Below are 27,795 nucleotides of genomic sequence, written 5' to 3' on the forward strand. Positions count from 1 at the left end.
AGGAGTGAAGTTCCAGGCCGGAAAATAAGAACAGACTCCAGTGTATAATCTGGAGAGACTAGCTCAAGTTTCCACAGGAAAACAGCAGCTCAGTGCGTCGTCCCACATGGGACATTCACAGCAAGATAACTTCAATGGCAGCACCCACCCACTAAGCCAGGCTGGACCCCCAGGGAAACAAAGGCCGCTGATTCCCCAGAAGTGCCAGCCCCCTTGCTCTCCCCTTCCCCAATCTCCCACCGATGCGATAAGATAATGCATTCAAAAGCACATCGTAAACCGCAAAGTGCTATACTAAAGCTGACATAATTATTAATATTAGCACTGGGTTGTTGTTTTTTTTATTCTTTTCAAGGGAGAGAGAGATGCCAGTATTTGTGCATTGATAAATCATAAAAGGCTTCCTGCCTGAGCCTTCTCCCCTTGTTTCTTTGTCTGTGAACTACTCAATCCTACCAAATGAGTCCTTTTATTGGAGATGTTGTTCATCAAGGTGGACAAACAGCTCCTGCCTGTCTCAGTACTGGGGCCACAAGAGGCCTTTTTCTTTTTTTTTTTTTTTTTATTTATTTTTGGGACAGAGAGAGACAGAGCATGAACGGGGGAGGGGCAGAGAGAGAGGGAGACACAGAATCGGAAACAGGCTCCAGGCTCCGAGCCATCAGCCCAGAGCCTGACGCGGGGCTCGAACTCACGGACCGCGAGATCGTGACCTGGCTGAAGTCGGACGCTTAACCGACTGCGCCACCCAGGCGCCCCATGAGAGGCCTTTTTCAATACCTGCCCCGTGGGACTGTGCAGGACCAGAAGACATGCCACCCTTGCACTGATGTGGAAAAGGGGTGAGCGGTGTGACTTTTAAGGAGACTACCACTCATCGCCCCCATGTGAACCTCACCCTGGAGGATTTTCAGTCAGTTTCTTCTCATCTCCTAACCCTGCCGGTGTCCATTCCGAGCTCCAGATGTGTTCAGTGAAACAGTGCTTGGCTGATCAGCTAGTAATTGCTCAACAGCCGATAGGCTCCTCAAATCCATAAATCAGTTCCTGGGCTCAAAGCCCAGCTCTTGGAGGGGAGATGTTAGACTCCAAGGCAGGAGGCCTGAGTTCTGGTTCTTAATGGCCACAAGTTTCATGTGAGACTTTGGAAAAGTCCTCTCCCTGTTTTAGACTATAGTGTCTTCATCTGTAAACTCAAGAAAGGGGATAAAAGAATTTTTGAGGGTGCGAACCCACGCTCTAGGATTCCATCTATCCACCTGCTCGCCTGGACAATGTGAACAAAACAAACCCAGATAAAATAATGTCCAACAATTTAGCAAAAAGAACAGCCCTATTCTTAATGAGATTCCAATGAGGTTAAGACTGATTTTTATTAGATTTTGCAAGTATTTAATGGTATTAGACTATCGTTGGTAGGATGATTAAAAATCGTGAGTGAAATGTAAGTAAATGATTCATTTAAGTCTGGATCTAAAGAAGTAACAGAGCCACCAGAAGGACCAGAGTGTGGCCAAGCAGTGGAGACAAGGGGCTGGCAGGAAAATGGGTCCCGGGCAGCAGGGAATGCACCGTGAGCCTTTCCATCTGCAGCCTCGAGAATGAAAACAAAGAACAAGTGATGAATCCAGGTCTTTGAACCCTGATGATGACCAATACATGTGTATCTCTGACTCACATGGAATCAGAATTTTCAAAACCTTACAACACAATTAATAGTAAATTCACAGTCAGCATATTTTCACTTCGAGTGTTTGATGATTTGAAATGTCCTGCCTTGACTTACTTATTCTGCCCATGCACATACATGCACACACTCCTTAATCACAATAGCACCGGGCCGAGCAGCTTCCCAGACTCTGCCATGGGACGTCACAGCATAATGTTTGGAACATGGCGGGGTGCTCCGTTTCACAAGCGTTAGCAATGATGTGATGATGATGGCAGCGGTGGTGGCCGTGATCACAACGATCACAAGGAAAATAGAGAACATGAATCGGGGAGACCTAGCCTGGATGAGAAATCAGGGAGTCCTTCCCTGAGGGGGTGACGTCTTGACAAGCAAAGAGGAAAGAAAGGCCCCCACCTCCACTTGCAGGCAGACCAGCGTGGCTACAGATTGGCTGCCAGAAGAAACTGCCATGGTGTGATCCTAAGTTTGTCGGGAGCTCCTCCCAGCAGCTGTCTCTATCCACGCTTTGAACTTCACCCCTTCTTATTGAGTGTCTAGCCTCACCTCAACTTTCCAACCTGCATCTCAGCAATGGTGAATGTAGGATCCCCTGGAAACTGCTTTTAGAAATAAATCTTCAGTGTGAGTTTGTTTTCAGGGAATCTGTCTCTTTCTCTAATAGGAACATGTTTAATCATGAGCAACCCCATGAAGTTAGTAGCATCAGAATCCTCACTGAACACATAAAGAGGCTGGATGGGCATGAACTGGATAACAGAGTGCTCTTTTAAAGAAGAGGAAACTGGCACATAGGAAGGCAAAACACCGTGCCCATGTTCATATAACCTCCAGTAATTTGCAGGACTGAGATATAAACCCAAGTCTGTCTCCCAGGACTGGGTGTTACAATAGTGTCTCACTCTCAATACACTTTATTCTAGGGGTATGAGGCTTGCCCACAGAGCTGTGAGCTCTACAAGGTCAAAAACATTACCTGTTTTGTTCATTGCTCTATCCTGTAGCACAGGACTTGGCTAGGGTGTTAGGTAACACCTCACCAAATATTCATTGACTGAATGAAGAAATGAGTGAATGAATTCTGTCTCCTTCAGGAGGTGCTAAAGAAAATGAAGGGGAATGTGTTTCTGTGGTGCTTATACATATATGAAGGAGAAAGATGGCTGAAGCATGGTTTTTAGCAACTCGATTAGGAGAGATTTAAACAAGAAACAGCAAGCCCTTCAAGTATTCATACAGGGTATTCCATAACACTTATTGGTATTCTATATGATCAAAGAGGCTGGGAAGAAAACAGGGGATGGTAAGATACCCTAGAGATGAGTGCAAAGGAAACTACTGTCATCCTTCAGCTGGAGGGACAAAGAAAAGCCAGAGTCACCTGAGCTGGGGGCTGGGGTCACCCAACAGAGGCTGAAAACCACAGTGAGTCAATCATTGAGGAGCTGGGGCCACGACACTTGCAGCCTCTGCCAAGCACTCAATCAACTCAAGGCAAAGGGAAAAGGAGGGAAATGCACAGGCTTCTCCCTTCTTGCCTTCAGTCTCCCTCCAGTGTCTCTCTTTGACGAAACCCAAGGGAAGTCCGCTGACAGGGGAGCCTGGGAAAGCAGCCATGTCAACATCCCATGATACACAGCTGGACAGGGGATGGAGGAAACAGGCTCTGGGGCAGCACAGGGGCTAATCCTAAACCAAAGATTTTAAAACTATCTCTGGGCAGAGGAGAGGTTAATCTTCTTCATAGATTTCTTACAAGATGGCAGACCCAGGAAGAACAGGAGGGAGACATTTGGAACAAGCGTGAGAAGCAACCACCTCTCAGTGTGGAATCCCTGGCTGAGGTAGTTGAAAGATGCAGGTTTGGTGGGGGGTGAAGGAGGGGGGCTAGCTTTGGTGTGAGACGTTTTCTCTCATTCACATGAGGGTGTGGCTTCCCGGGAGGCCCGCTGCCAAGGGTGCCTGTCTGTTCAGGAACACAGCCTCCAGCTCATCCATTCAGCCCCCATGTCCCAGGGAGAATGGCCCCTCAGCCATGAGACTAGTTGACTTAAGGAAGTGAGGTCTGTGGTCTGAGTAAGGATCCACTGTTCTGATCAGTCTAAGTGTCCTACTGTTCCACAAAGGATTCCCCAAACCAAATCATAGAAGACAGATTGACTACCAAGGCTACAAGGACCCTGTGAGCCCCTGCATGATCCTATCCCACTCCCCACCCCTACCTCATACTCTAAATAAAGTAATTGAGGGCCAGGAGTTGAAAGAGGCTTCACCATGGTCATATTGTGATGTAACAACAGAGTCAGAATATCAGCTCAGGTCAGGGTTCACAGAAGGGCCAAAAGAGGCATGATGTATGGTGTGTGTGTGTGTGTGTGTGTGTGTGTGTGTGTGTGTGTAAGTTTGAAATGGAATGCCTCACACCAATATATAGTGAAAGACAGTAAGCTTTATTTCACAAAGAATCAGTGTTAGAGTAAACTGAGTGATCTGATTGAGAATGATCATACTTGGCACATTAATCTGAATTTTAAAATACAAAGTGGTTAATACTTACAAATTATATTCAATACAGCTTTTTTTTAAAGGTTTATTCCTTTTTCAGAGACAGAGAGACAGAGCATGAGAGGGGGAGGGGCAGAGAGAGAGGGAGGCACAGAATCCGAAACAGGCTCCAGGCTCTGAGCTGTCAGCACAGAGCCCAACGCAGAGCGAACTCATGGACGGCGAGATCATGACCTGAGCTGAAGTCGGACGCTTAACCGACTGAGCCACCCAGGAGCCCCCATATTCAATAGAGTTTTATAATTTATTGTTGAAGGTGTTGAAGAAGCCAAAAGACCTTTTCAGCCCCCAGTTGGCGGTGTCTCAAAAAGATGCAAAAGATAGTTAAGGTGCCCTGGCCTTGGGACATGTCCTGGAAACCACTTTTAAAAATAAATCTCTAGGGGGTGCCTGAGTGGCTCAGTCAGTTAAGCTTTCAGCTCGGTTTTGGCTCAGGTCATGATCTCAAGGTTTGTGTGTTCGAGCCCTGTGCTGACACCATGGAGCCTGCTTAGGATTCTCTCCCTCCCTCTCTCTGCCCCTCCCCCACTCACTCTGTCTCTTTCTCAAAATAAATAAACTTTAAAAAGTAAAAAACTAACAAATCTCTAGAGGGGTTTCCAGTAGGCCTTGGCTGCTAAAAGCTGGGACAGACATGCTATTCCTGGTCAGGGTTCCTGTCCCAGTCTTGCCAGGTGGTAACTGCGGTAGAAAGAAGGAGGTGTTAGATGTGCTGGCTCACCTCCACTCTACACTACAGTCTTATCTCAGCTCAGAATGAACTATAGGCCCAGCACCACCAGGCTCACCAAGAACGTGGACAAAAAGCACTTGATCTTGCTTTGAGACAGAAGGACACTTATCAGTTTTATAAGAAGCATTGATAAATTTGCTAATTTAGTGCTACCTTTCAGACTTTGGAGCATATTTATTGGGTAAAAAAGTACAGTGATATTCCTCAAGGGATTTTTGTGGTCAGAAGAGGAAATGTGGTCCTACTAAGAGAAACAGACTTGGAAATGCAGAGCGACACGCCCCGCCGGCAAGTGTCCGTTGAAGAAATCCTGGGAGAACAAAGGGTAGAGGAGCAGACCAGGCTCTGAAGGATCAGGGTCTCTCCATTCCTCAGGCAGATACCCTCAATGAGCATTAAGTCAGTTAGTTGTTCAGAGGCTATTGCTCTTGGGGAGGAGGGGCAGTCACTGAATGAAAATGACATTCTGGCCACCTCACATATTTGACTGGAAACTGTAGAGTTTTGAAAACTCGTTTTTATTTTGATTCTTTCATATGTGCATCATGAAGAAATCATGTGGATTTTTCCCCCTTTTTAATGGCAAAACCATTGTTTAAAAAAAAAAAAGTGGCTGGGGCAGCTGGTGGCTCAGTCGGTTAAGCGTCTGACTTCAGCTCAGGTCATGATCTCACAGTCCGTGAGTTCGAGCCCCACATCGAACTCAAACCCCACTGTCTGTGCTGACAGCTCAGAGCCTGGAGCCTACTTTGGATTCTGTGTCTCCCTCTCTCTCTCTCTGCCCCTCCCCTGCTCAAGCTCTGTCTCTCTCTGTCTCAAAAATAAATAAAAACATTAAAAAAAATTTTTTTTCAAGTGGCATGGGCTCCTTTCACACATCACTGTGGAGCCAGCAACTACTTCTTCATATTACTCTTCTTGTCCCATATTAGCATTACAGGAGACATCCTTTATTATTATTATTATTATTTTGAGAGACAGAAAGAGAGTGCAACAGCCAGCTGAGGAGGGGCAGAGAAAGAGAGAGAATCCTAAACAGGCTCCACAGTGTCAGCACAGAGCCTGATGTGGGGCTCGAACTCACAAACCATGAGATCACGACCTGAATCAAAACCAAGAGTAGGTCGCTCAACTGACTGAGCCACCCAGGTGCCCATTAGGAGACATCCTTCATTTGCTTGTAAATAAAATATGAATCTCAAAATTCAAAAACGAACAAACAATAAATCTCTAGAGTCTTTGACAGAGAGCAACTATAAAAGCTAAATATATTGCATAAAATAGCTGTTAAAAGTCATCAGAGATTAAAAGCAGGCAGGACTTTAGATGCCAAGATTCTGGAGAAAAGGGAAATGCAGTGAGTAAAACCTAAGTTTCCCTCATGTTTTCCCTTCCGGGCATTTGCCAGTTCTCAAGGGGTAGCCAGAACATAGGGAACCCTTATCCTAGAGAAAAAGCCTGTATAGAAATAAGCCAGGCATTCTGTATTTGATTTCCCCTCAAGGAATTTTCTCATTCCTAAGCTTTCCACATGATAGGCAAGCAGCCAAGAAACTAAGCAGTAAACAGCTTCTAAAAGGCTGAAAAACCAGTCAGAGTTTGAGCAGTCTCCAAGTCCTAAGGAGAAAAAATATTGATGTTTAGGGCCCACCAAAGAGAAGACATTGCCATGAATAACCTAGATTTTTATTGAGACAGATGAAGGATTATACCCTAAGAGACAAGACAAGCCAGGCAGAGACCAGCCCTCACAAAGCCTAAAATCCAGCTTCAAAGTATCTCAATTCCTGACAGGATCAAGGTGTTCTGCCTGCTAGGAAAAAAAAAAAAAATTCCTTTCCAAAGGAAGACAAAATTATCCAGACCCTCAGTAATTCTTCATTCTCAATATCCAGCTTTCAATCAAAAATTATACAGCTTGCTAGGAAATAAAACCAAATTAAAAAACAAAAGACTGTAGAAAAACATATAGGTGACCCAGATACTGTAGTTATCAAAGACTATAAACCTAGCATTAATATATTCAAACAAGTAGATGGAAAGATAGAAACCTGGAATCCATTCTAAAAGAAGCAAACAAAAATTCTAGATCTGGGAAATTTGATAACTAAAACTAAGATTCAATAAATAAGCAAGAGATAGGTTTAACAGCAGATTAGACACAACAGAAAAGAGGATTAGTAAATTGGAAAATAGATCAGTAGAAAAATATTCAAATTGAAACAGAAGAAAACAGATTAAACACACATATACATATATATATATATATATATATATATATATATATACACAAAAAGAGGGACAGAGAAAGAAAAAAGAAAGAGGAAAAGAGCATCAAAGATACAGTGAAAACAAAGATATAGTGAAAACAACCCGCATGTGTGGAATTTGAATCCCAGAAGAAAGCAGATGGGCCAGGATCAGTATTTGAAGAGCCAAATACCAAGAATATACAGATTCAAGAAGCATTAACAAACACAAGCACACAAAATCAAACAAAACTGCACAAAGGCACATTATAGTAAAGCTTCAAAAACATAAAGATAAAAAGAAACATCTTAAAATAGTCAGGGGAGAAAAAAATTCAACAGGAGCAGTAATAAGACCCATTGTACACAAACAATAGAAGCCAAAAGACAATAGAATGACAGAGCTAAAAGGCTGTGGAGGGGGAGGAAGTAACTGCCAGTCTAGAATTCTACATCCAGTGGAAATACCCTTAAAAATGAAGACAAATAAAAATGCCAAGCAAATAAAAAATAAGAAAATGCATTATCAATAGATATACATGAAAAGAAATACTAAGGGAAGTTATTCTGATAAAACAATCCCACTTGGAAGAAAAGTAATGCAGAAAGCAATAGAGAGCACCATATGTGGTAAATATAAGAGCAAATCAAAATGAGTATTGACTATTTAAAACAATAAAAATTATAATGTCTTATGGGATTTCAAATGTATAAAGAAGTAAAATACATGACCAAAACAGGAAAAAAGGAACAATGGAGTTGGGTAAATGGTATTAAGGTGTTGTAAGGTCCACATATTGTCCAGGAAGTAGTAAAATTATTAACTGAATAGTAGATTCTGTGAAGGCATATGGTGTATTTATAGCAGAGTTAGGCAAATTATCACCCACATCCAAATCCAGCCCAAAGCCTATTTTAAACAGCTTGGGAGCTAAGAATGGTTTTGCATTTTTATTTTTTAATTTTTTAAGGTTTATTTATTTATTTTGAGAGAGAGAAAGAGAAAGAGCAGACATGTGAGCAGCGGGGGGAGGGGCAGAGAAAGAGAAAGAATCCCAAGCAGGCTCTGCACTGTCAGCGCAGAGCCTGATGTGGAGCCCAAATTCACTCACTCACAAACCATGAGATCATGACCTGAGCCAAAATCAAGAATCAGACGCTTAACCCACCTAATCCCCTAACCCAGCTTTGCTACTCAGGTGCCCTGGTTTTGCATTTTTAAAGAATAGTTGAAGAAGGAGGAGGAGGGAAAGATGAGAGGGGGAGGAGGGAGTCGGAGGCTGTGTACGTCCCTCTACACCTAAAATATTTACCATCTGTCTCTTCACAGAAAAAAAAAAGTATGCCAACCCCTGCCCTAGGGTAACACTAAATAAATAATAAAAGAATTTATAACTAACACACTAATGGAGGAATTAGAATATTGAAAAGCATTTTATTAAAAGAAGGCAGCAGAAAAGAAAACAAGAACAAAAACCAGATAAAGCAAATTTAAAACAAATAATAAGATGATAGGATTAACAGCAAAAAATTTGGGAATTTGTTAAACATAAGTGGACTCAATTATCCAATTACAATGAAAAGACTGTCAGACCAGAAAAACAAGACAAAACAGCAAGACCCAACTATATGTTGCTTATAGAAGACAGACACGTAAATATTGAAAGTCAATATGCCTAGGAAACACTAACCAAAAGAGAGCTGGCTTATCTATACGGTTATCAGACAAAGCAAGAGTTTAAGGCAAGAAGTATTCCCAGAGATAAAGTGAAGCATTTCACAATAACAAAAATTCAATTCAACAGGAAGATTTAATAATACGAAATGTGTATGTATCTGAAAAGAAAACTTAAAACATGCAGAGCTCAGACAGAACTAAAGGGAAAAACAAGTAAATCCAATAGCATAGTTGAAGATTTCAAATCCATTTTCAACAACTGATAGACTAATCAGACAATGAATCAGTCAAGATAAAGGGGACTAGAACCGCCTGATAAACAAACTTGACCTTGTTGACATATGTAAAACACTGAACCCAACAAGAGCAGGATTACATTATTTTTTAAATGTTTATTTATTTACGGGGGTGGGGGGGGAGGAAGGGGCAGAGAGAGAGAAAGAGAGAGAATCCCAGGCAGGTTCCATGATGTCAGTGCAGAGCCTGATGCAGGGCTTGATCCCACAACCCCAGGATCATGACCTGAGCTGAAATCAATAGTCAGACACTCAACCAACTGAGCCACCCAAGCACCCCAGATTACATTATTTTCAAGGGTTCATGGCACATTTAACAAAATAAACCATATTCTGAATAACAAGGCAGATGTCAATAAATTGCAAAGGATTGAAATTAAACAGAGTATCTTGTCCTCTTAATAGAGTGGGAAAAATCCTAGAAATAATATGAAACACCTAAAATCCTCAAATGTTTGGAAATTATTAAACAACACTTCTAAATAACCCATGATTCACAAGCCAAATCAGAAATTAGAAATTCCCATGGAAATTAGAAAATACTCTGAACTGGATAATAATGAAGAAGAAACATGTCAAAAATCTGTATCATAGAGCTTCAACTAAACCTAAGGAACCAATTTAGGCCTTTAAATATATATTTTAGAAAAAAATAATGGTGGAAAATCAGTGATCTAGTGACTACCTCCAGGAGTTAGAAAACAACATCAAATAAGGTAAATTAATTAGAAGGAAAGAAATAATAAAGATATGAGCAAAAATGAAGTAGAAAAAATATAGAATAGAGAAAAATAAACTAAGTCAAAATTGGTTCTTTGAAAAGAATAATAAAATTTACAAATCCCTGGAAAGATTGATCAAGAAAAAAAGAAACACACTATTAATATCACTAATGAAAAAAGGTGTCATCCCTAGAAATTCACACAATCATCAAAGGGGCAATGAGAAAATAACTACAAATAACTTCATGCCAATAATTTTATAATTTAGATGAAATGGACAAATTCTTTTTATAAAATCAAAACCTGAAAATATTGACACAAGAATAATTAGAAAGTCTTAATTATCCTATCCACTAAAACTAAACATTGCATTCCCTTGATTCAGCAATTCTACTCTAATAGATATGCCTACCTAGGTGCACAGAAAAATGTGTAAAAAGTGTTCATAGAGGGGAGCCTGTGTGGCTCAGTCGGTTGAGTGTCTGACTCTTGATCTCAGGTCATGATCTCGTGGTTCATGGAATCAAAGCCCATGTTGGGCTCTGTGCAGACAGCATGGAGCTTGCTTGGGATTCTCTCTCTCCCTCTCTCTCTGTGCCCTCCTTTACTCACTTTCTCTCTCTCTCTCTTTCTCAAAATAAATAAATAATCTTTTTTGTTTTGGTTTTTAGAAATGTTTATAGGGACACTATCCCTAATAGATAAAAACTAGAAAAAAACAAAACTAGAAACTACCCCAATGTCCCTCAATAATAGAAAGGCTAACTATACCATAGTATCGTCATACAATGGAAATACTATATACAACAGTGTAAAAACTAAACTACTGCTATAGGCAACAACATAGATGAATTTCACAGATGCTTATGTTGAGTGAGAAAAGTCAGATACAAAAAGATACATACAGTCCTTCCCCTTATCCTCAGGGGTATGTTCCAAGACCCCCAGTGGAGGCCTGAAACCATGGATAGTATCAAACCTACATGTAATATGTTTGTTTTCCTATACATACATACCTATGACAAAGTTTAATTTATAAATTAGGCACATTAAGGGATTAATAACAATAACTAATAATAAGATATGAGAGTAATAACAATATACTATAATAAAAAGTTATGCGAATGTGGTCTCTCCCTCTCTCTGTTTCTCTCTCTCTCAATAGCTTATTGTACTGGATTCATCCTTCTTGTGATGATATGAGATGAGTAAATGTCCATGTAATGAGATAAAATGAGGGGCACGATGTAGGTGTTATGACGTAGCATTCAGCTGTTATTGACCTTCTAACGGTATGTCAGGAGGATTATCTTCTTCCAGACACCAGTTGACCTTGAGTAACTGAAACCACAGAAATAGAAGCCTCAGAAAGTGAAACCATGGAGAAGAGGGGTCTACTGAACTGTGTGATTCCATTTATATGGCAACACAAATATATTTTTGACAGAAGATAGATGTAGACTACTCTGTCAACAGAGTGTCCCAGTGGAGGGAATGCTGGGCAGGGCACACGGGGACTTTAGGACTGTGTGCAGTGTTCTCTGTCTTGATCAGAGTGTGTTCCCTATGTAAACATTTATCAGGAGGCATCCTTAATATTGTGCACTTCTCTGAATGTATAATGACTTCATATTTTAATCTTACAAATAAATACTAAGTAAGTCTCTGATGCAATTTTGTTTCTGGGCGTTTGTCTCTTTCTAACAAAAATCAGACAGCAGTACAGCGTTTAACCCCAATACACTCTTACAAATAGAACTTGAGAGCATTTTAAGAGCTTCCAACCTAGGATCGTGCCTTTCCTATGCCTTTATTGGAAGAATGATTTCTCTTCTACTTGGGGATAAACCATTCTCTATGTTCAATGGATTCATAGCATAAGGAGGACAGAACGTAAGATTAGAAGAAAAGGGGTTTACCCCATCCAATAATTCCTATTAGAGGGGTCAGCCCATCCAAGCAAAGGTACCTAACAGAAGAGCCAGCAGCCAATTCTGAACCTTCTAACTATTGGGCTTTCAAAAATGGGTACTTACAACAAAACCATCCGGGCATTCATTATTGAGTGTATGTGTCACCCCTAAAGGATCAGAAGACTGCTGAATGGTGCCTTCCATGCCAGAGGGGTGGCCGCTTTTCCAGAGGGATGGGCTTCACCAGACAAGCCCTTCCAAAAATAGGGATTTCTGGGGAGGAAAGAAAATCTCACTGGAAGCAAATTAAAAAGGTAAAAAGATAAAGTTGTTTTTGCCATGGTAACTAAGGTTTGCCCATACCTAGATGTATTTCATTGACTGAAGTGGTTTTGTGGGTGTAAGTGATTTCTGAAGAGCAAATTAAAAAGACTTTTTATAAGTCCCAGTAGACAACAACATAGTATTAGCTAATGGCACTTGCCATCTCTAAAATAATTACTTTTGTAATAATCTGTTTATTAATGAAGTGATCTGCAAAATGGATAATGGTTTCTTAAGATTTCAGGCACAGAAATTCTTCCTTCCACTTCATTTTGCTTTTTTTGCAAAAGTATACCATGAAGTAACTCAAAATTTGCTGACAGATTTTAAGTACAATAATTTCAGAAATGCATGTTCAAGCAGGTTGAATAAACCCATATTTCTTGTATTGTGCCCTTAAATTATTCCCTCTGGTGATGGAAATGTTCTAAAATGGCTTGTGGTGATGGTTGCACATCTCTGTAAATTTACTAAAATTGATTGAATTGCACACTTAAAATGGGTAAATGTTATGGTCTGTAAATTATAACTCAATAGAACTGTTTGGGAGAAAAAAGGAAAAAAACAAAATCGACTGAACATTTAAAAAATTATTTCCTCTGTCTCCACCCTTTTATCATAGGAATGTTGAGTGTTGAGAAGGAAATATTCCAGGGAAAGATGGCAACTATACAAAAGGTAGGTGCAAGTGTGGAGAAAAGAAGATCTAAGAATCCTAGTGGACCACAAGCTAAACAAAGAGCGCAAGTCAGCAACAGAATGTTACTTATAAGAAATCAAGCCTCCTGTTGGGAAATGTTTCACTAAGCGTCAGTGAACACCCAGCCAGTACCAGGCATAAAATAGGTTTTTAGTAAGGGCAGTTTCTGTCCATTCTAGCCCGGTGCATAAACAATTTATTCAAAACCTTTCCTTCTAGACTCTAAGGTGCCCAATCAACACCACCCTTATTGCATAAGCTTGATAAAAGCCAGCATCACACTGCTGTATGAACCGTCTAGAAACCACCTGCCAGGAGGGCCAGCTGGGTCCCAGCAATTGAATAGAACTGGACCCCATGGACTCGGGGCCATTCTGTCCTCTCCAGCCAAACAGCCACGGCTCAGCATCCCAGTCAGTTCACAGGGTCCACCCCCAGCCAAGCCCTTCCTCTACCCTGTGGAATCTCTTGCTGGCAAATAATTCCTGGTGTCATCGGAGACCCCCTCCCCAACATGTGCCCGGGGCCTCTCTCCAGCCAAGCTAGGCTCAGCTCACCCCAACTCAGCTCTGACCCAGGGCCCAGCCTGACACCATCAAGCACAGTGAGAACTGGCTACAGGTGGGGTGCAGACAGTGACGACACACTGTGTTCCTAATGGTCAACTGGGAGTACCCTGGAAGGATGACCAGAGAAAGGCATGACATGCTCATTGCTGCACTCATTGTCCCAGAGCGGCAGCTAGTGGCAGAGCCAGGACTAGAAGCCGGGACCTTTGACTTTGGGTCCAGTCTCTGCCACGAGTTGGTCAGGTGACCTGGCGCACAGCTCTGAGCCTCAGGGTCTCATGTGTAAACAGGGCCACTGGCTTCTCTCTCTCTCAGTTTCACAGTGGGGTGGATGAGGCTGTGGATGTTCAGATGTTGGAAGAAATGTTCCAGCCCAGAAGTCCTGAGCAGGAGAAACCTCCACTGCCCATCGCTGCAGGGACTGAGCTCCAGTGCTGGGGGAAAGCAGGCTTCAACCAGATGCTGCCACTTTTACGTCTGCCCTGGGACCTAAATGCCACCGCCGCAATGCTGCTCCCGCTGCCTTGCTGAATCGCTAGGTTCTTAACCTGCATTTCTGGGAATCTCTTTACACTCTCCCTGACAATGCTGTTACTTTGGGTTAAAAACAAACTTTTACAGCTGTGTAACCTTTAGTCTACAAAGATTGTCAGATCTGAATTCAGAAAATAACACTGTTCCAAACTCCTGTAGCTGAGGAGGCCCAAGGTGACAAAATCCAGGAGGGGGAATTGCTACAGGCTGGGGATGCTGAGGAGAAACCAGGGGAGGCCAGTTAAATTTCAGAGTCGCTGGAAATGTCTGACTTAGGTGACATTTTAGAAAAACAAGCTGCATTAATGTCACCACTAAATTAACACCATTAAATAAAAATGATTATTAGTGCTCAGAATTATGGGCTCTAAGAATGATAATATTACATGCACTGCAGCATCAGGCTGGTAACAATCCCAGCTTTTAGAGTCAGCTCCCAGTTCGAAGCCCAGCCGCACTGTTTTACGGTGGTGCAGTGTGTTACTTAACCCTCCTGCGGCTCTGATTCTCCATCTGTTAAGTGGAACTAATGCCCAAATCTTCAAGACAGTGAGGGATTAAATTAAATGAGACGATATACACAAAACGAGCTTGTGGTCGACACAATGAGAATTCCCCCACCCCCACAGAGATGTCATCGTCCCGTTCTCCCAAACCTGTGGGCATGGTACCTTGCAAGGCAAAAGGAACTTGACAGATGTGATTAAGCTAAGGCCCTTGAGATGGGGAGTTGAATTTAGATTATCTGGGTGAGCCCAAAATAATATAACCACAAGGGTCCTTCAGAGAGGGAAGTAAGAGGATCAAGGTCAGAAGAGATATGATACCAGAAGCAGAGAGAAAGAAGGGTAGACAGAGATTTGAAGACGGTATGCTGACTTTGAAGACGCAGGAAGGGGCCAGAAGCCGAGGAAGGCGGACAGGCTCTTGAAGCCGAAAAAGGCAAGAGAAAGGATCCTCCCCTAGAACTTCCGGAAGGGACATAGCCCTACAGACACTGTGACTTTGGACTTCTGATCTCCAGAACCATTTGTATTGTTTTAAGCCACTAATTTTCTAGTAATTTGTTACAGCGGCAAAAGGAAACTAATACAGAGCTTTTGAGCCCACTTAGCACTGGGCCTGGCACGTTTTAAGTTCTCAAAAAAAAAAAAAAAAATGACAGCCAGTATTAGCAGCTACTAATATTTGGAGGGACTTTTACTTTTTATTTATTTATTTATTTATTTATTTATTTATTTATTTATTCATTTAGTGGTCAAATACCCTTCATTCCTTCCATGATGTCCTGCTGAGGGACTTTCTCTTTCCACTTGGTCATGTCCCTTGACAGGTGCTCCTGTCTCCCGAGCAGCCCATCCCTTGGGACAGCAGCAAGATGGTTGCAGGGAGTCCATGCTCACATGGACCCAAAATCGGCCCAGCAGAGACCCCGTGAAACCTGCATGGGCCCCTCTGCTCCTGTCACCCTTCAGATAACCGCACACAGGACTCAGCTAAGCCCAGAGGCCTCACAGCGAATCTCTGAGTCCATTCTGGGCTTTGAGCAGCTGAACCACACCGCCCATTGGTGCCACATTCCCGTATTTTTCTCTCAAACCGAAGCTACTACATCTTTAGCCCTGAACCCGTGCAGGTAGATTGTTTGGACCCGCATGCTTGATCCTACCATTCGTCTCTTTCATCTCATATCTTGGTGCCCCGGCCTATTCCTTGGGCCTTGTTATGCCAACTAATGTATTCTCCACATGTCACCTGAAGATTGGTTAACTATTCACCAAGTTATCTATGTCTGCATCACCAGTAAAAGTGTCAGATGGAACCACAATTGTGGCCTTTCACTAGAGATTTACTTTCACACAGGTGGATCAGCATCTTTCGGTATGGCCATGAAACAGTTCTAAATTCACCTACTATGCGTACCAGCTAAAGTTACAATTTGCTTTGTCTTGTGCACAAATTTCTCATGAGATTCCTTGACAAATACTGAGCTGAGGTATGCTTTGCCTCTACCCTAACTAATACAATTCCCTGACATAGTAATCTAGCAAGCCTATCACCAAACTGGGAATATCGTTACCTTGTTGTGACTTGCTCTTTAAGAAGCCACATGGGCTTCTAGAGGATTCTCCATTTTTCATGTGCTCACAAATCAACCTTAAATACTCAGCTGAATGACGTGGGTAGGATAGCCCCCCTTTTGTAATGTGCAGAATCATCCCCTCCCCCCATTAAGAAAAGCTACATTTTTTGCTTCTCAAGTGTTCCATTTTCTCTCCCAGTCTCCATGCTTCTTAAAGATTATCAGCAGAGACTCTACAGCGTCAGTGGTGAGTTCTCTACTCCCTGGAGTGTAATTTGTCCCGGCCAAGAGACTTGAGCTCATTTACAGCAGGTTGGCGCTTGTTATAATCTCTTTACTCATCTTGAACTTCAATTTTCTCTTACCACAGTTTTCTTTTTCTTTTTAGTCAGTAGATTGCTCTCCTTGGCAAAGAAGAAAGAGGTAAAATTCTGCTTTCTCACTGCCATTCCAGAATGCAAATAGCATCATGTTACTTGGTCTGCCACTCACGAGTGGTGGGCTCCTCTTTGCCCTACATCAGTGACTCTCAAACTTCTCTGGGGTACTTGTTAAAAAGGCAGATTCTCCAGAGAATTCCTCTGTCAGAAGTCAAGTCAACTGCTGTATTAGTCAGGGTAACACTAGCTGCAAAAACAAACAAACCCCAAAATTTAGAATTGCTCAGGCACAATAGAGTTTTATTTCTTATTCCCATGAAGCTCAAATATTGGTGTTTCAGATCAGTGAGCAACCCTCTCTAAACAATAATGCAGAGACCCAGGGCTTCCTCAGTGTTGTTGCGCTGCCTTCTTCAACATGTGGCTTCCAAGATCCCTGTGCTTACCTTCATCTACATGGAGAGAAGGACAAGGTAATGGAGAACATTCGGGGCAGATATTAATGGGTCAGGTCTGGAAATGGCACGTATTTACTTCCATTCATATTCCATTGACATGAGTGCACCTAACTCTAAAGAAGACTGGGAAATATAGTCTAAATGAAAAGGAGGCTGGGATGTGTAGTCCAACTGCAAAGGAGCCTGGGAAGTGTAGTCTGACTGCAAAGGAAACTGGGAAATGTAGTCTAATCCAGGAAGAAGAGAAAATGGTTAAGGTGAACAATCTGTTGATGTGGACATAGGATTGGGCTTGGGGGAGTCTGCATTTTCAGAAGCCTCCCAGGGGTAGGACCCCACTTAGACCAACACTGCCCTGTGCACCCCCAGTGCAGAGCCTCTCTAGCCCATCTGCACTCTCCACCTTGCTCTAATTTTATGAAACACCAGCAGCTTCTCCGGCCTGCCCTGCTTGCGCACGTCTGTGTTTTTGGCCATTCTTGTTCTCATCTTCCTCCTACTGTTCATTTGGCAAAATCCTGCTCATCCTTCAGGACTCAGCTCAAGTGTAATCTCTTCTGTACAGCCTTCCCTGACCTGCCTGCCCTCAAGTAGCACTGGCAGTATCTCTCCTAATGTCCCTGCTCTACCTGCACTACATCTCATTATGGCACTGATCCTGCTGTATGGCATTTGTTTATAGGAGTGTCTTTCTGTTAGACTGGGAGATCCTCGAAGGCAGAGACCTCTTCTTAATTATTATCTTTGTATCCTCGGCACCTGGCACTTTGCCTGGTACATAGTGATTCTCAGCAAGAGTTTGCTCTACAGAAATGTTTAGTAGGAGACAACTTCCCACAATCACTGGTCGGGTCCTTTCTTGATGTTCTTCTCCTGTCAAATAAGAAAAGCTCTTTTTGTTACCCTTACAATGTTGCTGCCCTCAGTAATTAGACTTCGTAGAGTCTATGTGACTCTACTAAACTGATGCCCCTTCTCTCCTTTGCCAGCTGCACTCGAAGGTGAGGTTCCCAACCGCCACTCTGCTTTCATCAACAGCTGCTCTCGCCTTATCATTTTTCTTCGAGAGCACTTGCAATTATACTGTAAGAATTCTATCAATAAGAATTCTTGAGACATCTTCCCTTTTGGAGTCTCACATCATATTCTCTGATTTTGTGTAGACCTTCAGAAGCCTGAATTACTGAAAACCAGTAAAATACGTCCTACCATGTCCACTTATCCCCTGTGTGGAAATCATGGGGGCTAAGACCATTGCAGTGGTAGTCAGCCTCCAAAATGGCTCCCAGTGATCCTACTTCCTGGTATGCACAGCCTTGTGTCCCTTCTCACACTAAACTTCTGTTGGTCCATATTGCCCATCTGAGATTAAGTTATAAAAGACATGGCAGTTTCTGTCCTGTGTTCTCTCTCTTGCTCACTCGCTCTCATCACTTTCTATTCAAGGAGAAACTGGATGCCAGGTCTTGAGGCAGTCCTATCAAGAAAGCCACATGGCAAGGAGTTGAGGTCTCCAGCCAACAGCCATGCAAGTGAGCTTGGAAGCAAATCCTGCTGCCATAGTGGAGCCTTCAGATAACCGTAGCTTCAGCCTCATGAGAAATCCTGAGCCAGAACCACCCAGTCATGCTGCTCCTGGATTCCTGACCATCAGACACTGGGTAAGATGGTAGATGTTGTGTAAGCTGCTAAGTTTTGGGGAAATGTGTTATGCAGCCATAGATAACTGATACAGTTGGGCTTCTCCCTCTCATTCTAAATTTACCTTCCAGGGTCTTTTCAGTCAGACTTCCCTGCCAGGAGAGGTACACCCAGAGCTTTCCAGGGCCAGGTACCTGCTATATGCCTAGGTCGTGAAAAGGCACAACAGGACATCCAACTTTGATTCTGGTTTTGAAGCATGTGTCCAGAACGAGCCAGCTGTATCTCCCATCTGGCCATGGGTTGCATCAGATTCCATACTGACAACAGGGGCATCTGCCTGTCTCTTTATGTGTCTGCATTAAAATGCTTGGGCTCATGATTCACCAATTTTCATATCCTTTGTTGTAAGGAACACAAGAAACAATTTTAAAAGGAGATTTCAAGACTTGGAACAGTGTCCAGCACATAGTAAGTGCTAAGCTAATATCAGCTATTGTTGATATTTTCATCAGCACTATGTCATTATTTCATATACTGTCACCCCAGCTAACATCTCTGTTGCTTTTGAACAACATGTGCACATCTACAACCACATGTTAATCTTCATTCCCAGGAAAAAGAGCCTTGATTATAATGCTGAGGTCATATCTGCAACCCTTTTAAAACCCTAAGTACAGGGGGGCACCTGGGTGGCTTAGTCGGTTAAGTGACCAACTTCAGCTCAGGTCATGATCTCACTGTTCCCGAGTTCAAGCCCCATGTCAGGTTCTGTGCTGACAGCTCAGAGCCTGGAGCCTGTTTCAGATTCTGTGTCTCCCTCTTTCTCTGCCCCTCCTCTGCTCACGCTCTGTCTCTCTCTCAAAAATAAAAAATAAACATTAAGATATATATATATATGTGTGTGTGTGTGTGTGTGTGTGTGTGTGTGTGTGTGTGTGTATCTGCAGATTGGTATAAAATATTTCAGATCCGAAATATTGTTCTGACTCCCTCCAAGCCCTCCTAGGTTTTTTAACCCACCTCTTCTCATGTTTAAGTTCTGGTTGTTTTCAGTGAAATTTTACATTAGCCAGAACTCTCTGGCTAATTTTGAAATTGACCTAAAGCTACATTGACATTATCAGGGGTTTAGACTTTAGCCAGAAGATACTTGTTGCTTTCTAGGAAAATTCACAGCCACCTAAAGGAAACGTGTCTGATTTGCAGCCCTTTCCCTGAATTGGCAATAAGTAAATCTATAAAGGATTGAAATGTTTTTTTAATGAAATCGTCGGGTAAATATTTTTCAAAGGTTTAGAAGTAGTGAAAAATGTTAACATAACAGGCCTGTAGTGTTACACTTTTCCACGTTTGTCTCCAAAAGTCTAGAGGAGAAACCTTTTATCTCAACAATACTACATTCTTCAATTTATAACAGTCTCTGATTTTTAAGTAGTTTCTATTCAAAACATCTTTTATTACCTGATACAAATGTGCCTTCAGGTAACCTAGCACATGTGCCCTTTTTTTTCCTTAGAGAGCCTAATTGTAGAACCCATTCATCTTGTATGCTTGATGTCTCTAACCCCACCTCCTCCCTTTGGATTCTGTCTGTTCTATTTCTTTCCTAAATGTCTCCTTTTGCCCCATGTTTTAACCTGTAAGTTGCTCAAGACCTGAAAGTAAGTAGGTGACAAGCCTTAAGTAAATAAAAATAAATGAATGTGTTTTTGACCAGTTGGATATGAACAGAATTTCTAATAAATCAGCCACAGATTATGTATCAAAGGGGAAAGCTTCACTTAGGGAAGCCCATACGTCCTTTTGGAATGCAAACTGGCAAGCCCTTCTGTTAAATCATTTTGAATTTTCATATATCATATTTTCTTACAGCAAGATGCACCCGGACCAGATGATGATTGTTATCACTGACTTTGGGCTATATTTAAGGCCCATAGTAAATATTCTGTAGGTACCCTGAGTTCAGGCCCTATTGCTTTTTACTTCCTTGTTGCCTCCAGTTCCCTGAGGACAGAGCCTCTGGGGCCAAAGTGTTGACAATCATGTTTCCACTGGACATGACCTCACAGATCCCTCCTCCTACAAATTCTTCCTCCCAGACCCGCTTCACAGAAAGTGTATGCAGCTTCACAAACATTAGTGGGGAGAAGTGTGAAGATGAAATACAGGGTCACATATTCCAAAATATCTGAAACTATTAGATACATCAAATATCTCAGATTCCAAGAGTATGTGGAGCTTCATTCCCAACACCTCTGTCTTTGGGGAGAAGAGTGAACTTGTCCCCTGGAGGAGGGGCTGCCTTTTGCTTTTGCAAACATGACAGGCAGCCTCAGCTCTGGGGACGTGGAAATAAATAATAACTCCTGAGTCAGAGCCGTGGACCTGACCATGCTCATTAAATAGCTAATGAAAATGGGATTTGCTACCAAAGGCTCTGAATTATGATCCCTCTGCCTCTGACTGTGCTCCCCCCACAGCCCACGTGGACTGTGATGCCCTCTTGGGCAGCCTGAGTCCCGGCAGAGGGCAGAGAGCATGAGGGTCTGTGTCCTGGAGATAGTCAAAGCAGGGCAGTCACCTGCCCTGGACGGTCACTGTCCTGCCTCTGGCCCAATTCAGGGCTTCAAAGTGACCACACTAATGACATGGTCCTAGCCCTAAGTTCTACTGAAAACTCAGAAGGAGATCAAAGACAGTGGCACCAGTGGATTCTGGAGTCAAACAGGGAACAGGCAGGCCCTTTACCTCTTTATTCTCAAAAACAGCTCAAAAATATGTGTACGCAAAGAACTATCAGGATGCATCCTTCTCCCATGTCTCCGGAATTTTCCCTTTAGTGAACCTGCTTCAGTGAGTCAAAGAATACTCTAACACTCCAACAAAACTCTCCTTACAACCTATCCTACCAATCATTTCACTCTCTGAATTTTCTCTGGGTTTTCTTTTTTCACTCTCATGGGGAAAACACTGGCCCCTTCTTAAATATCGAAAAAGGTCAACAATTCACTACCCAATAAACATGTAGGGAGGAACAATTAAATCCATTTCTTTGACCACCTTGTTTGAAGAATCTCTTCATCAATGGGGACAGTTGCTCTCTTAAAACGTCCAAGCAGTGTTTCCTGACAGTTTGGGAGTCAGAACCACCCAGGAAAATTGTTAGTGGCTCTAATTAGCACTCTGCCACCTGCAAAAAAAAAATGGTACTAAAAAAAGGTGCTGAATTCCTGCCATCGAGAATGAAAAAAGAGGAGAGAGAGAGAGATCACTGGCTTTAGTCTGAATCTTAGAATCTAATGGTCCATTGATTTGGGCAGAGAAGGAAAATACACTATCATTTCCACCCAAAGGAAATGACTGTTAACAACAAGTCATGTTGCAGAAACTATCATACCATGAGTCCCCCAGTTGAGGGATCCTACCTCCTCTGCCCTCCCAGGCCCTGCCTTCTGTTCTGGCTGGTCTGTGCTCCTCTGCCTCCCATGAAAACCTCCTCACTCCTCAAGTCCAATCTGAGGCTGACTTCCTCCAGGAAGCCATCCTGACCCTCCCAGCTCTTCCAGGCACCCCCTAGACCCTACAGCACTTATAGTCTTTTCCTCACAACTGATCACTAAGTTATGTTTCTTGATAACAACCACTCTTACCTTAACCTCTGTCAAGAACGAGAACCAAGTATGGTATTCAGCTGCCTCAACCCCTTTTGGGAAACAAACCGTCTCATTACATCTTCCCTGTATTCTGGAGCACCCAATACAGAGCTGAGTGTGCAGGAGGTCCTCAACAAACGGCTGATTGAATGATGAGCATGTGCTTTTGTGACACATCAAAAAGCAGGGTGGCTACAGTGAAAATTCAGCAGCTGTGACTTCTTGCTTCCTGCTTTAATCAACACCATGGGGTTGAAATGCTGGACACACAGTAGGTGCTAAATAGATTTTTATGGGTCGATTAAGCACTGGAGGGCCAATGACTTATATAGGATTTATGAATGCTTTTGATGTCAAATGGGGGTAGTTTAAGTGGAGAATAATGTTAGAAAAACAAAACAGCAAATACAAAATCCCAACCAACAGAAAAGCTGGCTCCTGCTCTGTTTACACCCACTACACTCCTAGAAACAGATGTCCTCTCAGACCTGAGGGTTTCTGATGAGGCGTCCACCCTTCCAAGTGACCTGTGTGTCCAGCAATCAAAGTGATGTTTTTCCCTCTTCTATCTCAGTCCTCTGTATCCCAAGACTGATTTCCAGGTCTGGGTCCAGGACCAGCTGCTGAGAAAGGCAAAATCAGCATCCACTGTGTGCTCCAAGGGAAAATCACCAGGCTAATGACAAAAGAAATTGCATTCATGTGTTGAGTGTGGTGAAGAGAACAGAGGCTTTGGAATCAACCAACCAGGCTCAAATTCCAGCTTGCCCATTTATGGGATATGTGGTTTCAGGAGATCACCTACCCTCTCCGTGACTCAGCTTTTGGGGCTGGTAACACTAACTCCACAGGTTGCTGTGATGACCAACAAGATTTCGTGGGTAGAATATCTGGTAAAACACTTACGATGTAGTAGCCCCCAAATAAATGATCATTTTGTTGCGATTACTATTATAAATGCGAATAAGGAGGGAAGTTTATCTCAGTCACAGTGGGTGCTCGAGGCAGTTCTGATGTGGCTTCCTCTGCTGCCTCTCCGGGGGACAGTAGTAGCCCTTCCAGTGCACAGCCCTGGCCTGACTGATGGCACATATAACAGGGGAATAGATGCTCTAGAACATTCCATTCTACTTCCCTGTGCGCCACAAGTCCACTCCTTCACGTTAGTCCTGATCCCAGAGCCCAGCTTGGGGCATGTCTGTCAGAACAGAGAGGGCTGCCTTTTGAAGCACATTCCACATGGCTGGTCCTGTGCTTCATGGAGAAATTTTGGACCCGGGCAGAAGAAGTTTCCATGCGCAACACCCAACAAATCCCACTTACCATGAAGCGAGATCCTTGCCAACCATGGATTCCATACACTACAGAGCAGGACAGTGAATGACCCAGAACAGATCCCAGACATCAGCAAGATCTATGGAGAAAGATAGGAGTTCCCTTACACTACACAAAGCAGGTCCAGCATGTGTCGCCAAGACCCTGGGGGAATTGGGGCCGATAACACGGACAACGGTGCTGCAGGTGAAATGGAGCTCATGTCTGGGCCTTCAAAGGCAGCTATGTCCAAATTGAACAGTCCCACCAGGGGAGAGCCCCACTGCAGAGGAAGATCTTGGCTTCAGACCCTGGACATCCTTATTTGCATTGAGGCTCTCGGGATGAAAGGAGGGTGGGTTGGAGGGAGGGTAGACAAGCCCTGTGTGATCCTTTCCCATTCTACTGACAAGCTGGCACCCCCAGTGAGCCATTATCTACCTTGAGCCCTGGAGGTGTTGCAACACTCTGGAACTGACATCTTCAGCATCACAGAGACCAAAAGTTGTCTTCTTCTGTGTAGATGGGGATTCAGCAAGGACTCTCTCCTTTGATAAAGTCAGCAGGCAAACCGGGAGAATCCTCATACCTTCACCTAGAAAGATGTAGCTTTGGAAGAGCTCTTGGAGTATTTCCTTCTTTCATTTGAGGATCATTCAAAACTGTCTGTAAGACATTAGGAGTGCCTCAGATCGCCGGAAGTCGACCTACCCCAGACCCTGCGCACCCAGACTACACTTCTATAACGCGTACAGCTGTCCTACATGCCACTGCTCCGGAACGTAGCCGCTGAGGGGATTCCTGCTTTTGCTCGTACGTAGTGAATCATGTGGATCATTTAGAGGGTGGCTTCCTACAACATGAATGAACAAGAACTCACCCTGGGCCTTTGTTCCCCTCTTCTTTGCCTTACATTGCTTGAGGTGTTACCTGTTGTTACCTGTTACCTGTCTTTTAAAAAATCCCAAGTAATGCCTTTTTCTCCATTTTCTTATCTACATTACTCTCCAATCACTTTTTATACACCATTTTAAGAACTTAGCATTCAAGCCACCTCTTCCCCTTCAGGTGTTGTTGAGAACCCTTGGGAAGCTCTCCTTCCCCTACTCCCCCCCCCCCCCCCACTGCTTCCCCTCCCAGGCACCCTCCATCAGGCACTCTCTTGAAGAGACACCGGATTGCCCAGCTGACCTCCTCATCACGGGTGGATTCCTCCCTGCAGTGCCTTGCCTTGTCCCCTCCCCTGTCCTCAGGCTTCACACACCAGAACTTTACTCCACATTTTCTTCTTGCAGGAAATGCAGTTACTCTGACACCAAAGTGCCATCTCCCTGGTGTCCTCATTCCCTTTCGCTGACAGTCCTCCTGCTACCCTCAGTAGATTATTATTATTTATTATTTATCAGCCGCCACACTGTACTCTGCTTCCCACAAGATATTAAAGAAGACACAATCCCTGCACTGAGTTTACAGCCAAGGAGAGCAGAGGCCTGGATTCAGACATCACAGGAGTGAGCCGAGCGCAGGGGATTTGCGGACCGAGTGCTCCCGCGGCCCCAGCGGATGGGGGCGGGGCCCGGCAGAGCCCGCCCCGGGCCGGCTCCTCCCAGTTCCAGCCCAGAAGCCCGCCGCTCCCCGCCTTACCACACCCCTCCCCAATTGCTACCCAGGCCTCAGGCATCCACAGCTTCACTAGGGAGAGCCGGGTGGGGGTGGGGGTGGGGTGGGGTGGGGGGAGGAGGTTGAAATCCACAAACATTACATTTAGACTGCGGGTAGGGGATATATTTCCTCTGAAATTCAAAACCAGACGAGGGGGAGGTAGGGGAGGAGGGAGAGGTCAGGGAATAAAAACCAGAGCTAGAGAGTTACCAGGGAAGGCTGGTGCTGAAATGGAATGTTCTGGCCTAATGGAAAAGTCCGCACTGGGGGCTGCCACGGGCCTCCAGCCAAACCTTTCCTGTTAGAGTTGACGTTAGGATCTGTGTGGACGGCAAGTGTAGACAGAAAGGTGAAGGGGCTGAGAAAGTCGGTGTAGACCGTGAGAGGGGGACGGGTGTGTAGACAAGCAAGGCTGGTGTGGCCTGAGTAAGGGCTGACTAAACAGCGAGGTCGAGTGGATTCGAGTGGGTCAGTGTAAACAGGAAAGTCCGCGTGCACTGAGGAGAGTCGAGTGCACGGACGAGGGGGCCTGTGGTCTGGACGGGCGGGCTGGGCTAGTCGTGGTTCTTCGGAGATTTGAACAATTCCTGCTCCCTTCCGTGGCTGGAGTGTCCTAGGGAGGGCGGAAGCTGAAAGACGATTGGACTTTTCGTTCTCAAACTTTTCCGCCAGTTTCCTCAGGTGTTGAGAGCAGCCGAGGAGCTCGCCTCGGCCGCGTCCACCAACCCGGGGACGGCGGGGCCGGGAGGTCGGGGCCGAGCAGCCGGGACCACGCACGGCGCATCGAACGGGCGCGGCCGCCGAGCCGGGCGCGCCGGGAGCCGCCGCTGGGGGGAGGGAGGAGGGCGGGGGCGGCGGACGGACGCACGGACACACCCGCCGGCACTCCGGCCCGGGCCGGGCGCGCCACTGCCGGGGATCCCTCGGGCCCGGGGAGCAGCGCCGGGTGCCCGGCCGGGGGCGCCCCGCCTCCCCCACCCTCCACCCCCGCCCACTCCGGCGCCCGTGATTGGCTCCGCCCGCCCCTGGCTGCGCGCCGAAGCCCGCCTCCCTCGCAGCTAAAGAAGACGGTACCCGGAGCGGAGCGAGCCAGAAGGGAGCATGGTCCCCGCGCCGCGGCCGCGCCAGCCCCCGCGCCGCCGTCCCCGCCGCCGCGGATCTAGCTGCAGCTCCAGCCCCGGCCCCGGCTCCGCAGCGCCAGCCCGCAGCCCCGGCGGCCGCCGCGCCTGAGCGCAGCCCCCGCCCGGAGCCCGAGCCCCGAGCCCGGAGCAGCCCCAGCCCCGCGGCCGCCGCGGCTGCGGGGAGAGGGCGGGGGCGATGCTGCCGGAGCCGCCGCCGCCGCCGCCGCCTCGGTGAGAGCCGCGCCGCGCCGCGCGTAGCCGCACAGGCTGACAGGCAGAAGGACTGACTTCCCTCTCCCGGGCATCCTCCCTGGGCTGCCGGGAGGCGGCGGCGGCGGAGGAGGAGGAGGAGGAGGAGGAAGAGGAGGAGGAGAAGGAAAAGGGGGAGACGGCGGAGAGCAGGAACGCGAGGAGGTGGACCTGGATCCGTTTCTCCCGGCCAGGACCCGAGCGGCCCCAGCTACCGCTACCCGCCGGCGCCGTCCCCTATCCATCAGCCCTCCTGCGCCCACCCGCGACCCCCGGCTCTCTGCGCGTCGGGCCGGGGCCGGAGCGGCGCGGCCGGAGGTAAGAGCCAGGCTAGGGCGCCAAGGATGCGGCGCCGGGGACCCTGGGTCCTGGAGGCTGCGCGGGGCCGGGCCGGGCTTGGGAGCGGGGCCCGAGAACCCGGAACGCTGGGCTCGGCTCCCGCGGCGGCGGCGGCGGCGGCGGCGGCAGGAGCCTCCCGCGTCTGGACTCGCAAGGCTGCAGGAGCCCTTGCGCCTGCGCTGCTCCAAGGGGGAAAAGAGGGGAAAAAAAAACTTCCTGCCCCCGGGTGTGTATGCGCTGGGGCTGCCCAGGGCCAATGTCGCGATGGTCGGGGGTGCTGGAGGCAAGTGTGACCCCGGCCGCGGCACCCTCCTGGCTGGGCCCGGCAGTGCGCTTTCCTCTCCAGGCCACCTCCCCAGAGCGGCCCAGGGCCCGCGCCGGGCTGGGGGCCAGGAGGAGGCACCGAAGGGCTGGACCCCGGGGGCGGCCGCGCGCCCTGCCCTTTGGGGAGGCGCGCGCTTCTGTGCAGCCGGAAGCCGGGTTGGGGTTTTGCCGATTCGCGTCCGCAGACCCCGCATTTGGGGACCAGGTGTCCTCACTCAATCCGAAGTAACTTTCGAGGTGGAGGAGCTTGAAAAACCATGAGGAGGGAACCCGCACAGACCTTGTTGTGACCCCCCTTCCCTTAACACCTTATGGGTGCCAGCGTGTTTGGGGGGCGCCGAAAAGAGAGCCCACGGGGATGGTGAAGGGACGAGGATGTGGTGTAGGGTGGGGAGGGGTTGTTTATGTGTGGGATAGTGTGGACCCCGAGGTGTGCAATGTGGGAGTGTGGACGCGCGCCCCGACCCCGGCGGGGGTGCAGGGTGGCCGAGGGCTCACGTCCGTGTCTCCGTGGCCTGGAGCGGGCCGAGAGCGCGAGGGTTTTCTGCGGTCGCCGCGCGGGTGCGGGCGCTGGGCAGCGCGGGCCCCGGGCCCC

General features: G+C 45.9%; 1 protein-coding gene and 1 pseudogene across 3 annotated transcripts in view; both read left to right on the forward strand.

Moving 5' to 3' along the window:
* Positions 1-5,011: 5,011 nt before the first annotated feature.
* Positions 5,012-5,387, forward strand: LOC131486171 (U6 snRNA-associated Sm-like protein LSm1; annotated as a pseudogene).
* Positions 5,388-26,261: 20,874 nt separating this feature from the next.
* The window catches only part of KLHL29 (kelch like family member 29), a 311,668-nt gene continuing 310,134 nt past the window's right edge, over positions 26,262-27,795 (forward strand). For all 3 annotated transcript variants that reach the window (XM_058682644.1, XM_058682643.1, XM_058682645.1), the window contains exon 1: positions 26,262-26,855. The gene's annotated coding sequence lies outside the window, so the exon portion shown is untranslated. The remainder of the gene's footprint in view (positions 26,856-27,795) is intronic.

The sequence above is a fragment of the Neofelis nebulosa genome, chromosome 9 (assembly GCF_028018385.1).
Source record: "Neofelis nebulosa isolate mNeoNeb1 chromosome 9, mNeoNeb1.pri, whole genome shotgun sequence".
NCBI lineage: Eukaryota > Metazoa > Chordata > Mammalia > Carnivora > Felidae > Neofelis > Neofelis nebulosa.